Source organism: Lissotriton helveticus, chromosome 3_1, assembly GCF_964261635.1.
Source record: "Lissotriton helveticus chromosome 3_1, aLisHel1.1, whole genome shotgun sequence".
Classification (NCBI taxonomy): Eukaryota; Metazoa; Chordata; class Amphibia; order Caudata; family Salamandridae; genus Lissotriton; species Lissotriton helveticus.
Window position 1 is genome coordinate 491,726,467 of NC_136061.1, and position 17,363 is coordinate 491,743,829.

Sequence of the window (17,363 nt, forward strand, 5' to 3'; positions counted from 1 at the left end):
AGGTGGATCTGAACCTTCTATTCTTTGGGAGGTTATTAAGAGTCTCCCAGAGCTCCCATAACGGCAGCCATCTTGGACTGATATATATCCAGTCACTACCTCTCAACCACAGACAAGGGTTAGATAATTTAGAACCTCACTTTATTGACGTCAACCCTAGATCTAACCTAAGAAGTGAATTGACTAATTGATAATGTCAAGCAACTCATGTCATAAAATGCAGAATGACCACCAAACCCCCCTCAGTATACACCTGAAACCCCATGACCAGAACTATTTCTCTATCACCTACCCCACAACCTCACAGCTAATGCCACCAAAAACTTCAAACATAAACTGCTGAAGCAACACCCTGAAACACTTGTAGTGGACTTTTACTACAATACATCCAAAGGTCAAGAGATAACCAATCTCATCTTCTATCCAGCCCCCCCGGCAAAATGGAGAACTAACCTAAAAACTATCTATGTATAATGAATACCTCCAACATCCCTTATGGCCACAAAGAGTCGATCTCGAACTCACTTAATTTTAAAGGCAACGCTACCATTACTATATTCAGGAACTGAAATGTCATGATCCACGCCTACTTTGCTGTTTGCTCACCGGACTTACTTGCCTGAGGGACACCGTCTGTTGATTCCTGTTCTGCCCTGGTGCTTTGTGTGGAGGGACCGCTGCAGCGCCTCGCCACACCCGCTCCGCGGGTGCCGCTTCGTGGTGTTTGAAGGCGCTACCGAGGACCAGGTGCTTCGAGGGGGAAGTCCATCGGCTTCAGACGAGGAGCGTTGCAGGGACTCGGATGACCAAGAGTCCCTGCGTGGCCCGTAGCAGCTGGTCAACGCCCCCTGATAGCCCCGCCCCCCTGCCGGTAAACTTGTGAAAAGCGCTTCCCTTCTGGACACCTGTGGGACGCCTACTCTGCTGTTTGCTCACTGGACTTACTTGCGTGAGGGACACCGTCTGTTGATTCCTGTTCTGCCCTGGTGCTTTGTGTGGAGGGACCACTGCAGCGCCTCGCAGCACCCGCTCTGCGGGTGCTGCTTCGTGGTGTTTGAAGGCGCTACCGAGGACCAGGTGCTTCGAGGGGGAAGTCCATTGGCTTCAGGCGAGGAGCGTTGCAGGGACTCGGATGACCAAGAGTCCCTGTGTGGCCCGTAGCAGCTGGCCAACGCCCCCTGATAGCCCCACCCCTCCTGCCGTCACACGCCCTACATATCTAGCCCACAATTCCGCTGCGCGGGACGCGAGCGGGACGCCGGGCAAAGCCCGGGCAAAGCCCGGGCAAAGGGCGGGCCGTCTGTGGCCGTCCGGGGCTGTTCGTGGCTGGGCTGGGCTACCCCCCTGAAAACTGGCAATTGGTTGCAAGGTACCCAGGGTTATTGACTGTCCCCATCCGTCCCAGGACTAAGATTCTTATTGCAGGTTCTGCGTCCACACCTTGTCATCCCTGCCATGTCTATGGCAACTCGATCAGGCAAAAGCTTGAGAAGGGGGGGGGTAGGGGAGAAGAGGGGGGTGTGGTCGGCACCATGGATCAGTTTATCACTCGTGTGGCCACTGTCATCGAAAAGGAGATCGCTATGACAGAGCGGCGCCTTTCTCGAGAACCCCTTGTTGATAAACGGTCATCGCTGGGTCCGATAGCCTTGGTACCATCCCCAGTGCGACCTCTTGACCCATTGATCCCTGCCTCACCTCCCTTGGATCACCCCCGGGTGGCTGCTCTAAGAACTAGCATAGATAGGTTGGAGAGTCTGACAGCTGAAGCCCATTTAGCTGAAATTAATGCTGCCCCAGACCCTCCGGTTAGTGAGTTAGTTGCCCCTGGCTATAACTCCTACCCATGTGGATATACCCCTCCTACCGGCACTCGTTGTACAGGCACAAATACATTCAGTCCCAATTAAACGAAAAAGAATGGCTAGCCCACGGAAAGGTAGATTGGTCAAACCATATAAGAGATCCCGGGGGTTTGGCACTAGGACAGGTGGTTCCCATAAGGTAGCGGGACGGGACACCAGCACCCTATTGGGAGTGAAGGGGGGGGGACCCACCTGGAGGGCTAGTGGCCAATGTCTGTACAGACCAGAATATTGATCCTGTAGGGACTTCACCTCCAGACTCTCTCTCCATTGCAAACATAGAGAAAATGATGAAATCACTATTTCTCCCTGAGGTACTGGGTTTTTAAGAACCGGCACAGAACCGGTAACCCAGCGGTGCCAGGGGATCAACACCCAGAGACCTCGGGTTCTCCTGAGTCAGACCTACAGAAACTCGGAGTCTTCCAGGTGAAGTCAAAGATTAGTTTATTGGCTGCAACCAAGGTAACAGGGTCCTAGAAGTACAACACGGGTATATTCTCAGGAGACTGCACACTTTCACGAAGTCAGGCTTCTCTTCTTATACGTTATTTTCAGCCTTGGGCAAAACATTCCTTGGATTCGTGGTATTTCATTTATAGTTACTGATTACAAAAGAAAAGCAGAGTCACGATGACATGTACATATTTCACGTCGTGCTGCCCATAACAAATCATCCGGCAAGGCCCAACATTTCATCAGATATCGCTGGACCCCTAATAAAAACGGTCACCTCCCCATCATAAAGCAAGTGAAGAAAAGGAATGGAGAAAAGATGTGAGCGAGATATGGCAGGTGTGCGCGCTGAAATGGTTTTATGGCTGGTTGAGCCTAGATGCTATCTTGCTCGGCCACTGGGAGGGAACTGACCTAACGAGTTCGGCCTGGGGCAATGGTTCTAACTTGTACTGGGGTCAGGGAGAAGTCGATTAAGGAGTATGTGTCCTTGTGGAATCAAATTCAACTGGATTAAGGCCTATGAAAAGGGCAACATGTAGCTAAGGGTTTAGAATGTAAATGACGATTTCAAGGTGAAATCGTCACTCGAATACGCCGAAAATACATGTACTTGATGTACTCGTCATTCTCGGTCTTTTGACACCAAATTCGTCCTATTTCGACGAAGTTTTTATTCTCGAGTCCAGTACTATTATATGAATCCAGATTTTTCAGAACCACAGACCCTCCTTTTGCCCTTACATAGGCAATTAATCTATCCTCATGTTAATCTGAGTCCAGATCTATATTCCTAAAGTCATTGAGATGTTGCTGTAACATCATTCTAGTGCTTAGTTCATTTCTTGACACAGGCTTGCTTACACATGATGTAGCACAGAGGCCACATATTGCAGGAGCACACTGTATGCATAGACAGAACAGGAAAAGAATGGCTAAGACCATCCCAATGACCATCAGAATTTTCCATCCCCAGGCAGATATTAGTTCCCAGAACCATCCCATTAACGACCAATCTCCTTTATCCACATGAACAGATTCGAAAATCTTATGTAGTTTGGAGATGGCCTTGTACACTGTTGGAGCATTATCTGGAATGAAAATGCAACAACTGGACTGGATCAATTTGCATACTCCACCTCGGTCCGCAAGTATTACATCCAAAGCGACCCGGTTCTGAAAGGTCATAAGTCGATCCGACTGGAGCTCAGCAGTCAGGTTACTAAGGGCACCAGCAGTTTCAATCACGGTGGATTCAACTACCCTTGTCAATTGCCTTATGTTCCTGCTGTTAGCCATGGCTCCCCAGAACGGCAGAAAACCCATTGCAAAGTCACCAAATTCTTGACCTGCAGTGTCTTCTTTACTCAAAACACCTCTAACTACCCTTGTCCGATGGTAATCCGCCGCTGCTGTGTAGGTGGGAGGTAACAGGAATGAAACAAAACATGAGCCCGAGAAGTCAGGGGGCAACCATGTATAGGCTCTATCATGGCAGATGAAATAAGTACTCTTAGCGGCTAAAAACGCAGGGGAAGTCTGAGATCCAAAAACATACGTTTCTGTACAGACACTCTTCCCTAGCTGAGCTCTGGGATTCTTGCCAATACCTTGCAGACATAGGTGACCTTGATGGGGTACGATCCAGATAGGGGACGGTCTTTTGGCTTGCTGTTTCTCACTTAATGTAGTGCCATATCCGGTCACATTCCAACCTACATAGTCGAGTATCTCATCATCCGGGGTATCTTCGTAAGAAGTTACTTCCTTGATCATGTCAACTATACCTTTGACTAGGGCGCTAGTCTTGAGGTTGTCTTTTACAGAACGTAGGGGTTGGATTTCTCGTGCATATATGAACATTGTCCTATAGGCCCATACTGACCCATTGTGACTAAATGGCAGGACCAAATAGGGGATACCTCTATCCGTGGTGTGGGGCATGAGACCACACACCCAACAGTTAGTTGTGTTCATTACAAGTTAGTGTTGGTGTAATAACTGAACGAAGGAGTTATTAATGAATTCTAATCTCCTATTTGATTCGTGGTCAGGCAAAGGGTGGAAAGAATGAGAGGAAACAGTAGGAGGAGGTATGGGTGATGTAGTGGGCGCAAATGTCACATGAAAAGAGAATAAAACATAGCTTATCAAAAAGACCATTACGCTGAATAGCATAAAAATACACACTATTATAAAACTTTTCTTCGTCATCGTGGAAAAAAGTCTCTGCTTAAAGTTCATTTGTTTGACAGGCCTCTCCACATCAGGAAACTCCATCCTCTCTGAGGTGCTGCCCGCGGTGGTAGGTTGTTTCTGCTAAAGGATGCTTCCGTCAGTCTAGGGCTGCTCCCTTGGACCAACCGGAACCAGCGACCTAACGTCGTCAGCTGCACCCAAAAGTCTTTAATCAACCGCGACCCTAGCAGCGGAACCCGGATGGCGGTTCGAAAAAAAACAAAAATAAGCAAGTTACCTAGATGGGAGAATCTGCACTTTCAAAAATAGGATTTGGGGAAGCACACATTTTTTATTAGTCCACAGGTTTTTCTCTCGGATCATAAATGAAATCACTTTTACTTTTAGTCTGTTTTTCTTGGACGTAAATTGTAGCGTCTTTTTCCGGGCGCTGTCTGGTCCAGAAATAATAGTTCAGGTTCCACAGAGTTCAATTGTTCTGGTGGTGGCACAGTTTCTTGAAAAATGTTCTCACTTTCACAATCAGGATTAGCTGCTTTTACACGTTCATAAGTTGTGCGCTCTGAGTCGGTGCCTCTTTTCCGGACCCATTGGTCATGTGGCAGAGGGAAGGGTATCTTCTTACAATGGATCCCGTGGACCCAATTGGCCTTCCCCTCCACCCTAACAGCCGACCTTGTAGACAGAAGGACGAGGTGAGGCCCGGTCCATCTGGGCTGGTCGTTTCTTGTTCTTTGAAAGTTGCGGACTAGGATCCATGAACCGGGTTCAATGGAGTGACCCGGAGTCTCAGAGACCGGAGGCAAGGTGTTGTGGACCTGTTGATATAAAACACGCAATTTAGCCGTCAATTCATACAAATAGTCAAGCAAAATAGGGTGTTGCAGCTCGCTAAACTTCGTGGGCCTAGGCACTCCCCATATGTTGGCTGGCCGACCAAAGACTATTTCATAGGGGCTGAGTTTCACTCGCGAATGCACAGTCATTCTGGTGGATAGGAGTGCTAAGGGTAGAGCGTCAGGCCATTTAAGACCTGTGCTCGCTTGGATTTTGGCCAATTTAAGTTTAAGCGTGCCATTGTAACATTCCACTAATCCAGCTGATTGGGGGTGATTTGCAGCGTGGAACTTCTGCCTAATGCCTAGCCCTTCACATACTCTTTTCATCACACAACCCACAAATTCACTTCCGCTGTCAGACCAGACCATTCTAGGCATTCTGAACCTGGGGAAGTACTCTTTCTCAAGGGCTTTCGCTGTGGACAAGGCAGTATTGTCCCTTAGGGGATAGGCTTCTACCCATCTTGAGAAGGCACAAACAACCACGTATTTTAAGTTGTTGCACCTCTCCATGTGTATGAAATCTAGCTGCAAAACCTCGAACGGATACGTAGGAGGAGCAAAATGACCAGCTGGAGTTGGGGTTCCCCTACCAGGATTGTGCTTCAGGCATACCATGCAATTCTTGACAACATTCTCTGCACACTTGGGAATTCCTGAATTCTTCCACACCGGGGCCAACAACTCGCAAATCCCTTTCGCGCTGATATGGGCCATCCCATGAGCCATTGTAACCACTGCAAGCATATATGCATCGGGTAACAACCATCTCTGTCGCTCTGTCAATTCAATCCAACAACCATTTGCATCCATTTTCCCTGTACTTTCTCTCCACATGCTTAACTCTTTCTCCGTGGCCTCAGCTTGGATGGACTTCACACTTTCTATCGTGTCTTCACATATTCCAACATCACCAGTCCATCTTTCTGGGCTCGCAACATACATTCGGCTCATCACATTCTTTGCAGTTTCCTTAGCAGTTTCATCAGCGAATGCATTTCCACGACCAACATCATCAGTCACTTTCTTGTGAGCACTACATTTTACGATCGCTACTTTCAGGGGCAACGTCAGTGATTCAAGAAGCTCATTCACCAACTGACCATGCTGAATCTTAGCTCCATGCGAAGTCAGGAACCCACGTTCTCTCCACAATCGTCCAAAACTGTGAGCCACTCCAAAAGCGTACTGGCTGTCGGTATAGACAGTCACTTTCATTCCTTTAGATAACACACATGCTCTCGTCAGTGCCACGAGTTCAGCGGCTTGAGCTGAACCATGTGGTATTCGCGCAGTTTCAATGACTGTGTGCAAAGTTGTGACAGCATATGCTGTAGTCACGTTACCATTTGGGAGTTTAAAGCATGAACCATCCACCCATAATGTACCATCACATTCAGCAAGAGGAGTGTCGAACAGATCAACTCTCCCTTTCGTCTCTTCCTCTGTTCGAAAGAAACAATCGTGCTGTTCTGAAGCATCCGATTCCTCTGCAATTGGTAACAATGTGGCTAGGTTCAAGGTACTGCACCTTTTTATGTGCACGTGGCTTGCTAGTAGCGTCAATTCATAACTGGACAGTCGAGCACTAGTTAAGTGCTGTGTCTTGGTCCTATTTAACAATGTGTCTACTGCATGCGGGACCATCACGATTAGCGTATTATTCATTACTAGACCAGCAGACTGTCGAATGGAAACAGCTGCTGCTGCTTTGGCCCTTAAACAACTTGGCAATGCTCGTGCTACCGGATCCAAAGTTGACGAAAAATAGGCGCATGGCCGCTGTCTATCTCCGTATAACTGGGTCAGCACAGACAATGCACAGCCCTCCTTCTCGTGGACATATAATGTGAAAGGCTTACTGTAGTTGGGGTTACCTAACACAGGGGCCGAACATAATGCTGTGCGTAATTCAAGAAAACTTTTCTGACACTCTTCAGACCAGTGAATGGGATTGGGTGTATTTTTACACGTTAGTGCCAACAAGGGTTTGGCTAATAACGAAAAATTTGGAATCCACTGTCTACAGTACGATGTGATGCCCAAGAAAGCGCGTACTTCTCTCTGCGTTCTTGGCACATTCAATTTTGCTATTGCCTGAATTCTTTCTGGGGTCAGTTTCCTTCCCTCCTTCGATAAGAGATGACCTAAGTAGGTCACTTCTTGTCGGCAATATTGAAGCTTGGAAAGTCACATAACACACAAGAGAGCAGATCAGGTCAAGAAGAGGTGTATGCCTACAACAGTAACCGTGTGGCACTGGTGGTGTATGCATGAAACAAGGGCTGCCTGAGATACAGGCTATTGGTGACGGGAGGCTGAAGCAATTCCCATCAGACCACCCATGTGGTGGAGTTTACGTCACGTGGGAGTTGCTAGTCATGCCTTCCCAAGTCCGACCAATTAGTGCCGGTGCGGGAATGGATGTCAAAAAGTAATGATCACAGTCTACATCCTCAGGTGATGTGAATGAATAAGTGCAGTGCTCAAATAATAATGGTAAAATTGGCTACCCGGACTTCAGATGGCGTTTAAACAGAAGTCTGGGTGTCAAAGATTAAAAACACGCTAGGTAGTAATACTACCTTTTAGCGCTATGCAGTATGGTCGACATGTTTCAGCTTTAGGGGCATCTAACCCAGCTTTCTTCAGGACCGATTAACAAAAAATAGCTACTGCAATTTCTTACAAAGTGTATTAGTGAAAAAAGACATGTACTAGAAAAATTACATAAATACCAGGAATTCAAATACTTAAGTTTCCACTGGAAAGAAAGGAGCGAATCTTCTTCCTAACAATAAACCAAAAAGACAATATGTCAGACAGCGTCAAGTACCATACATACCCCAGCACACACACAAAGAAACCGTGCAGGCACACATGCATGAATAATTTACATTCTGCATTCGTAGAGAGCATACTAGCTCGATCACACTGAGGCATTTCCTCACAGTGATACTCACCCAGCATTATGTGGGTGATAACCTCACCTCACCCGGCAACCGCTCGGGAGAATGAGGCCCCGCTCTGTGGTGTAAAGATAAAAGACACAGTAAGCACATGACTTTACCGTGCCTGAACTGATCGCTTCACACCTAAAACCCAAAAGACGTGCGATAGTTGCCCCACTGTCATAACTGGCACCGACTCCTTCCCAGATTTAAAAGAGCACTGTCTTGGTATTACTGGGTACCTCTGAATTACTCACTTCAAAAAAGTGGTTTGGAATATTTTTGGAAAAGATGATAGGAAAAATCTTATGGAGATCTTTCTCAAAGAACTTTTAGCCTTAATTTTGTTCAAGAAACAAGATCTATTAACACCCATGGCCATTTAACAACCAGGGCGCTGACATGATGATAGGGTATCCTGACCTTCACCTCTGAATAGGTACAAAAACCTTTTCAACATTAAAAATTGCTTAGCTCTATGGGAGTAGAAAACCACCCTTAGCAAAAAAAATTCTAGAAATAAGCGGCCTGTTTGGCACCCTTAGCAAACAATTTCTAAGAATAAGGGGCCTACTTGGCTCACTTCAGTCTGGCTTGCTCAATGACACAGTTTCTCACTTCAAAATCAACCGCCATAGAATGTAAGAGAAGGCGCTGCAAGACTCACCTCTCCGTCGGTACCTCGGCTCTGAACACGAGCGGAAGGGGAGGCGAGTAGCAGAAACGCCCTTCCTGTTTAAATAGCCTTAATGCACCTGGTGATTGTTCCTCCGTACTATTGCAAACTGGCAGGACGCGGAGAAACCGCGATAGGAACCGCTGATTTATCGCGCATGCGTGGAGAGTTGACAAATACTACTCTCATGCGCATGCGCAGTAATAGTTGGTCGCTGGATACCGGATTATGCATTTCGCCATCCGGCACCTTGGGTAAAAGGATTCTGATATCATCAAACTCATTACTATATGGGTTGAAAAATACAAAATCAAGTAATAATTGCATAGGGTATAAAAAGGATACCATGGCGCGCCCTTGGGGAGACATTGCTCCGCTAACCTATGCCCGGTGGAAGGCATCGATCCGGGTTCACCAATAAATGGCTCTACAGCTACAGAAAAGAATTGAATAGTAGTTGGGGAGGGGGGTGTATTGTGAAAAAGCAATTCACACAATGGAGACCAACACTAACAGATGGAGTGGATAGTGATCCTCCATCATGAACTTTGGCATCGTGGGTGCTATTGAGCAGATAATTAAGAAAGGAAAGGAAACCAGACAATATCTGAAGTGGATTGAGGGCTCTAAATTGATGGGCAACTGTTCCATCATAAGTCACTTGTATGATAAATTAGGTGACAAAAAAATCCATGAGGAAATATATAGACCGTATCAACGGGGATATTATTATCCTGGGGTGTCGGTGGAAAACGACAGACAGGCAACACACACACTAAAGTTGGGTGAGCTAAAAGATGCAAACTAAACTTCGTTTGCATCCTGATTACATAGACCCGCAACCGGAAGTTGCACTCAATATTGAAAACAAAAAGGGTATGTGGAGGGTCAAGGGGAATGTTTAGTGACCAGTCTGCTCGTTCCCCTATACTGAAGTACATAACACACAAGAGAGCAGATCAGGTCAAGAAGAGGTGTATGCCTACAACAGTAACCGTGTGGCACTGGTGGTGTATGCATGAAACAAGGGCTGCCTGAGATACAGGCTATTGGTGACGGGAGGCTGAAGCAATTCCCATCAGACCACCCATGTGGTGGAGTTTACGTCACGTGGGAGTTGCTAGTCATGCCTTCCCAAGTCCGACCAATTAGTGCCGGTGCGGGAATGGATGTCAAAAAGTAATGATCACAGTCTACATCCTCAGGTGATGTGAATGAATAAGTGCAGTGCTCAAATAATAATGGTAAAATTGGCTACCCGGACTTCAGATGGCGTTTAAACAGAAGTCTGGGTGTCAAAGATTAAAAACACGCTAGGTAGTAATACTACCTTTTAGCGCTATGCAGTATGGTCGACATGTTTCAGCTTTAGGGGCATCTAACCCAGCTTTCTTCAGGACCGATTAACAAAAAATAGCTACTGCAATTTCTTACAAAGTGTATTAGTGAAAAAAGACATGTACTAGAAAAGTTACATAAATACCAGGAATTCAAATACTTAAGTTTCCACTGGAAAGAAAGGAGCGAATCTTCTTCCTAACAATAAACCAAAAAGACAATATGTCAGACAGCGTCAAGTACCATACATACCCCAGCACACACACAAAGAAACCGTGCAGGCACACATGCATGAATAATTTACATTCTGCATTCGTAGAGAGCATACTAGCTCGATCACACTGAGGCATTTCCTCACAGTGATACTCACCCAGCATTATGTGGGTGATAACCTCACCTCACCCGGCAACCGCTCGGGAGAATGAGGCCCCGCTCTGTGGTGTAAAGATAAAAGACACAGTAAGCACATGACTTTACCGTGCCTGAACTGATCGCTTCACACCTAAAACCCAAAAGACGTGCGATAGTTGCCCCACTGTCATAACTGGCACCGACTCCTTCCCAGATTTAAAAGAGCACTGTCTTGGTATTACTGGGTACCTCTGAATTACTCACTTCAAAAAAGTGGTTTGGAATATTTTTGGAAAAGATGATAGGAAAAATCTTATGGAGATCTTTCTCAAAGAACTTTTAGCCTTAATTTTGTTCAAGAAACAAGATCTATTAACACCCATGGCCATTTAACAACCAGGGCGCTGACATGATGATAGGGTATCCTGACCTTCACCTCTGAATAGGTACAAAAACCTTTTCAACATTAAAAATTGCTTAGCTCTATGGGAGTAGAAAACCACCCTTAGCAAAAAAAATTCTAGAAATAAGCGGCCTGTTTGGCACCCTTAGCAAACAATTTCTAAGAATAAGGGGCCTACTTGGCTCACTTCAGTCTGGCTTGCTCAATGACACAGTTTCTCACTTCAAAATCAACCGCCATAGAATGTAAGAGAAGGCGCTGCAAGACTCACCTCTCCGTCGGTACCTCGGCTCTGAACACGAGCGGAAGGGGAGGCGAGTAGCAGAAACGCCCTTCCTGTTTGAATAGCCTTAATGCACCTGGTGATTGTTCCTCCGTACTATTGCAAACTGGCAGGACGCGGAGAAACCGCGATAGGAACCGCTGATTTATCGCGCATGCGTGGAGAGTTGACAAATACTACTCTCATGCGCATGCGCAGTAATAGTTGGTCGCTGGATACCGGATTATGCATTTCGCCATCCGGCACCTTGGGTAAAAGGATTCTGATATCATCAAACTCATTACTATATGGGTTGAAAAATACAAAATCAAGTAATAATTGCATAGGGTATAAAAAGGATACCATGGCGCGCCCTTGGGGAGACATTGCTCCGCTAACCTATGCCCGGTGGAAGGCATCGATCCGGGTTCACCAATAAATGGCTCTACAGCTACAGAAAAGAATTGAATAGTAGTTGGGGAGGGGGGTGTATTGTGAAAAAGCAATTCACACAATGGAGACCAACACTAACAGATGGAGTGGATAGTGATCCTCCATCATGAACTTTGGCATCGTGGGTGCTATTGAGCAGATAATTAAGAAAGGAAAGGAAACCAGACAATATCTGAAGTGGATTGAGGGCTCTAAATTGATGGGCAACTGTTCCATCATAAGTCACTTGTATGATAAATTAGGTGACAAAAAAATCCATGAGGAAATATATAGACAGTATCAACGGGGATATTATTATCCTGGGGTGTCGGTGGAAAACGACAGACAGGCAACACACACACTAAAGTTGGGTGAGCTAAAAGATGCAAACTAAACTTCGTTTGCATCCTGATTACATAGACCCGCAACCGGAAGGTGCACTCAATATTGAAAACAAAAAGGGTATGTGGAGGGTCAAGGGGAATGTTTAGTGACCAGTCTGCTCGTTCCCCTATACTGAAGTACATAACACACAAGAGAGCAGATCAGGTCAAGAAGAGGTGTATGCCTACAACAGTAACCGTGTGGCACTGGTGGTGTATGCATGAAACAAGGGCTGCCTGAGATACAGGCTATTGGTGACGGGAGGCTGAAGCAATTCCCATCAGACCACCCATGTGGTGGAGTTTACGTCACGTGGGAGTTGCTAGTCATGCCTTCCCAAGTCCGACCAATTAGTGCCGGTGCGGGAATGGATGTCAAAAAGTAATGATCACAGTCTACATCCTCAGGTGATGTGAATGAATAAGTGCAGTGCTCAAATAATAATGGTAAAATTGGCTACCCGGACTTCAGATGGCGTTTAAACAGAAGTCTGGGTGTCAAAGATTAAAAACACGCTAGGTAGTAATACTACCTTTTAGCGCTATGCAGTATGGTCGACATGTTTCAGCTTTAGGGGCATCTAACCCAGCTTTCTTCAGGACCGATTAACAAAAAATAGCTACTGCAATTTCTTACAAAGTGTATTAGTGAAAAAAGACATGTACTAGAAAAGTTACATAAATACCAGGAATTCAAAAAGTGACACCTTGTGATGCAAATCACATAGATGACGCAGTAGTGTCAACGTGGCCATTTTACAAATTTTCTCAGTATCCGCAGCGATGAGCAAATCGTCCACGTACTGTACGAGAGTGGCACCTGTAGGCAAAACAATCGTGTCTAGCTGTGTTTTCAGAGCTTGACTGTATATTGAGGGGCTTTCACAGTAGCCCTGAGGAGCGCGTTTGAAGCGGAAGCTTCGACCTCCTAAACTAAAGGAAAAAATATCCCTGCTTTTCTCAGCAATCGGGATACTGAAGAAAGCATTCTTCAGGTCAATCACCGAAAACCAGGAGGCAGAGGCTGGAATCATAGTCAATAATGTTGTAATGTCGGGGACAACTGGGAATTGTGGCACCACTATCTTATTTACTTCTCTAAGATCAATCACGAATCTATACACAGGTGGCTGAGAGAGAAGGGTCAGTTCGTTTTAAAACAGGCAGAACAGGACTATTGCAAACATTGCCTCGTGTTTCTTCAATCACGTCTTTTTCAATCAGCTCGTAAACAATCGCTAGCAAAGCTTTTTCACCCTCATTGGATATTCTGTATTGGGGAATTCGTGGCAGTTTGACATTCGACTTCAATGTTACGACATATGGTGGAATTTCTAAAAGGCCTACATCATTTGGACCAGTAGCCCAAAGAATATCTGGGAGAAGTGCCAATTCTGCTGGAAGTGCATTTCTCGACAAATACATGGGAGAAACCACTTTCTTACCTAAAGTAAGTTGTACTCCTGAAGGAGAACAGTACAAAGTCGCATACAATCTTTTTAGAAAATCTAATCCTAGCAAATTTTCACCACAACCTGTTGTCAAAATAAGGGGTGCTTCGAATTCACAAGGACCAACAGAAAGAGATAAAAGGTCAGAAATCGGATTTCTAACCGGGGCACCAGAAAAACCTACGGAAACGTTCATTTCGCCAGACAAAGGTGCGCCAGGGAGTTTGGAGTGCATAATAGAACTCTTTGTAGCACCAGTATCCAACAGAAAAGGTTCTGACACACCTGATGTAATCACCTCAACGTAAGGTCCACTCTGATCTACTGGAACTGAAACGACTCCCTCTCTTCGTCTATGGCTGTCCTAGCAATCCTCATTTTCCCACTGCTCATTTTCTGTGTAATACTCATCAACGTAGTATTGAGCTGTCCTGTCAGATACGCTATTTTGCTGGTCAAACCTGTTCATAGAGTTTTGTGGTGGAAGGGGACGTGCGTCCTGAGGGGCGTTTCCACGCCCTCTACCTCTAGGTGCTTGCTGACTGCCACGACCTCTAACGCTAGGAACTCCATTCGTATGTTGTGGCAGGGCAGGACAGTTATATTTGTAATGACCCTCTTGTTTGCAATATAAACACTGGTTGGGACCTACGCGGTGTTGAGTGTAATCGAATCTTTGCAAGTTTCTCTGATATTGTTGAGGCTGCTGAAACGTATTCTGGTAGTGATTCTGACCATTATTACTTTGATTACCACCACCACGTGGCGGATAGGCTTGCTGTAGCAAAACCTTCGTTTTGAGTTCTCTAGTTTTCTTTTCTACTTTATCTTTTTCATCTTTGTCTCTATTCTCGTAGTACTGTGCGGTAGCTAATATCTGGGCTGAAGATGAGACTGCCCAAGAACTTTCCGAATCTTTTAATTTCCTACACAAATCTGGAAGCAGATTGTGCACAAATTTATCGACGAACAATCTCTGACCACCTTCTGTGGTCATATCTTGACCGCTGTGATCAATGAATGTTTCTTCGAATCTGGTGAAGAAATCTGAAACAGTTTCCTCTTTCTTTTGCTTGCATGCATATAACTTATCCCAATTTACGCGTATTGCAGGCATTATCGTTTTCATGTAATCTACTATTCTACCAGGTAGTGCCGCTATCAGAGGCTCAGGCTTGGCACCACCAACTTGGCGTGCATCTGCAGCAGTAATATTAGCCCACGTGTCACCTAATTCCTGGTCATGATCTACATGACGAATTTTACCCCATAAAGGCTGTGGAACAACGTTCCCGAATAACATATCGATATCGGCCAAATTCATTATACATGACCCAGCAGTTTGCGACCATTCTTTATAGTACCCTGCAGGATTTTTACGTGGATCTGGTAGTGTTTGTTTGAGTGCTAAAACTTCTGCTCGCTTCCATGGGACATGTACCCATACACGGTGAAAGTGTGGCAGGACAGGTGGGACAGCTGTCGCGTCACCCTCCCTCCACTGTGGGGGAACATCTCTCATAGGGTATTGTCGTGCCTTTTTCCTACTAGATGCACTAAATTCCGATGGTGACCCAGAACTGCTTCCCTTACTTCGATATGATAATAACATTTCAACTGCCTTTTCCACGTCGGGACCCACAATCATACCCTCTCCGAACTTAAATCGTACACGACACATCTCTTGTGGGATGCATTCTTGATCATTGTCTTCTAAATCCTCGCCAAGAAAGACACACATCTGTTCGAAAACATATCTCTGTGTCGATGTTTCCCATTGATGGAAGACTTCCATGACTGACTGTACATCATATTTTGCAGTGTCCAAGACCCATTTCCGAGCTAAACTATTCAGGGAATCTCTCTCTTGATAATCAGGCAGTTGACTTCGCAACTGTCTCCTTCCTATGTTAGGGGTCGTAGCAGGCAACCCGAAAAGAGGTAAAAGAAGATTAGTGACAGTGCTGGCCATTTTCTGCCGAATGGAAGGTGAAACTGAAGGACAAACAGGTGAAAAAACGGGGTGAGATAAGGCGGGTGTAGAGATGGCAGAAGAGGTATCAGGAATAATAGATGTGGTACTAGGCAAAATCGTAGAGGGGGCATTAGGAGATGTAGAAAGTATAGTAGGCAAAATCGTAGAAAACACAGATGAAACAGAAGTGGTCGGTGGGCCTGGAGGAGGCTGCACCGAAGAAGTAGGAGCCGGCTGAAGAACAGCTGGTGGGTGCTGTGGAAGAGCAGGAGGCGCAGCTTGTGCAACTAAGGGTTGCGGGGGTGCTGTGGCATTCTGCGCATAGGGGGGTGGTGAAGTTAATAATTGCGACATTAATTGGTCTTTTTCACGCTCTTTTGCTGCCTCTTGCTGAAAAGACGGCAAAACTGGATAACACTTATCTATAGCCATTTTACGTTGCCTGTGCAACTGCTCATTTATCTGTTCTTCCTCATTATCTTTAAACTGCACAGCAGCTTGCATTACTGAAAGTCCCCCTTCTCTCTTATTTTTCTTAGCTAATTTAATTTCTTTTTGTTTGGCTTCTTTGCGCCATAAGCGGAAAGAGTCAAACATCGCCGGCCGGGCTTTCTTTTTGAAGAGTTTAACTTCAAGGTTGTCTAAGATTTCAGAATCAAAGCTACCATATTGGGGCCATTTTAAAACACCATCTTTCCTAGTGTATTTAATCCATACTTCGTTGTAAACGATGGGGCCTACCCCATGTTTAACATATAGCTCGTAAGTCGGAGTTCCAACTGGAGGAACCGGACATGAGTCCTCCAATCGGGAGTCCCTATTATTACTACCAAGACAAAACAAATTCCCAAGTCTAAGACTAGGCATCCTCGCTCTCTAGCCTTGTTCCAAAACTTCAAAGGATTTATCGATTACGATATTTCTCGTGAATACACGAGTCCTTCGGTTATGGTGCTTGCAAGAACCAATAAAAACCTTTTGTATCTCCAAGATACCACAAAGTAAGTCCAACTAAGGACTGGGAGACGCTCCACTTATACTTAACTGAAAAATATCGATGGCGTCACCAGAAGACTCGTCTCAGCGTTTCGCTCTACCGAAAACTTCAAGGGTCCAACATCAGGGCGATAGCCAGGGCAGCAGTCCTTGTAGCCGTCGGGAAGCGGGGAACCTCGCAGCAAAGACCTTCGGACCACGTCGACATGCAGGGGTCGATGAGGTGGTGGGCCCTCCTCCGGAATTTCCACACGAAGCTCCTCACGATCTTCAGGCTGATTGGTACCACTGGAATCGCCCCACGTTGGGCGCCAATTGAGGTACTGGGTTTTTAAGAACCGGCACAGAACTGGTAACCCAGCGGTGCCAGGGGATCAACACCCAGAGACCTCGGGTTCTCCTGAGTCAGACCTACAGAAACTCGGAGTCTTCCAGGTGAAGTCAAAGATTAGTTTATTGGCTGCAACCAAGGTAACCGGGTCCTAGAAGTACAACACGGGTATATTCTCAGGAGACTGCACACTTTCACGAAGTCAGGCTTCTCTTCTTATACGTTATTTTCAGCCTTGGGCAAAACATTCCTTGGATTCGTGGTATTTCATTTATAGTTACTGATTACAAAAGAAAAGCAGAGTCACGATGACATGTACATATTTCACGTCGTGCTGCCCATAACAAATCATCCGGCAAGGCCCAACATTTCATCAGATATCGCTGGACCCCTAATAAAAACGGTCACCTCCCCATCATAAAGCAAGTGAAGAAAAGGAATGGAGAAAAGATGTG